The sequence below is a fragment of the Bos mutus genome, chromosome 29, assembly GCF_027580195.1.
Source record: "Bos mutus isolate GX-2022 chromosome 29, NWIPB_WYAK_1.1, whole genome shotgun sequence".
NCBI classification, from domain to species: domain Eukaryota; kingdom Metazoa; phylum Chordata; class Mammalia; order Artiodactyla; family Bovidae; genus Bos; species Bos mutus.
In genome coordinates, this window is record NC_091645.1 from 26,836,335 (window position 1) to 26,837,574 (window position 1,240).

Sequence of the window (1,240 nt, forward strand, 5' to 3'; positions counted from 1 at the left end):
ATGGCAGCAGGAAATCACTCCTCAGTGACTGAGTTCATCCTTGCTGGGCTAACAGAGCATCCAGGACTCCAGCTGCCCCTTTTCCTCCTCTTCCTAGGAATCTATGTGGTCACGGTGGTGGGAAACCTGGTCATGATCACACTGACTGGGCTCAGTTCTCGCCTGCACACCCCCATGTACTATTTCCTCAGCAGCTTGTCCTTCATTGACCTCTGTCAGTCCACTGTCATTACCCCCAAATGCTGGTGAGCTTTGTGACAGAGAGGAATACTATCTCCTACCCAGCATGTGTGACTCAACTCTTCTTCTTCCTCGTTTTGTTGTATCAGAATGTCATATGTTGGCTGTACTGGCATATGATCGCTATGTTGCCATCTGTAACCCCTTGCTTTACAATGTCACCATGTCTTTTCAGCTCTGTTCTTGCATGGTAGTCGGGGTTTATATCATGGGCTTGGCTGGTGCCACAGCTCACACAGGCTGCATGCTAAGAGTGCTTTTCTGCCAGGCTGATGTGATCAACCATTACCTCTGTGATCTTTTTCCTCTACTGGAGCTCTCCTGTTCCAGTACTTACATCAATGAGTTGTTATTTTGTGTTTCAGTGCATTTAATATCCTCACTCCAATCCTGACCATCCTCAGCTCCTACATCTTCATCATCTCAAGCATCCTCCAAATCCACTCCAAGGAGGGCAGGTCCAAAGCCTTCAGCACATGCAGCTCCCACATCTCAGCTGTCACTATTTTCTATGGATCTGCAGCGTTCATGCACCTGCAGCCTTCATCAGTCAGCTCCATGGAACAAGGGAAAGTGTCCTCTGTGTTTTAGACCATTATTGTGCCCATGCTGAATGCCCTGATCTACAGCCTGAGGAATAACAATGTCTAAATTGCCTTTAATAAAATCTTTGAAAATTAAGTTTCCTGTGAAAAAGAGTATTTTACCTTGGAAGAAATTTATGATTTCCTGAGAAAGTTTGGTAAGGAAATAGTCCAGACACAGGAATTTTTGTCCACAAATAGTGAGATCATTGCTACTATTAAAACTTGATTATTTGGGATGGATGTGGCAGGGAGAGGACTGGACTCATAGTGTTATCATATGGAGAGCAGCACTGTTTGAGGATGTGCCAGTGTCCACATGTCCATAAAATTCTGTATTATCTCTAAACATTAAAACAATATCCAAAGGCCTTCATGTGGATTATTATACACGTGGAATATGGAATTTTTTTAGT

General features: G+C 44.0%; 1 pseudogene; it reads left to right on the forward strand.

Annotated features, from left to right (window-relative positions):
* Nucleotides 1-891, forward strand: LOC102280805 (putative olfactory receptor 8G2; annotated as a pseudogene).
* The last annotated feature ends 349 nt before the right edge of the window (nt 892-1,240 follow it).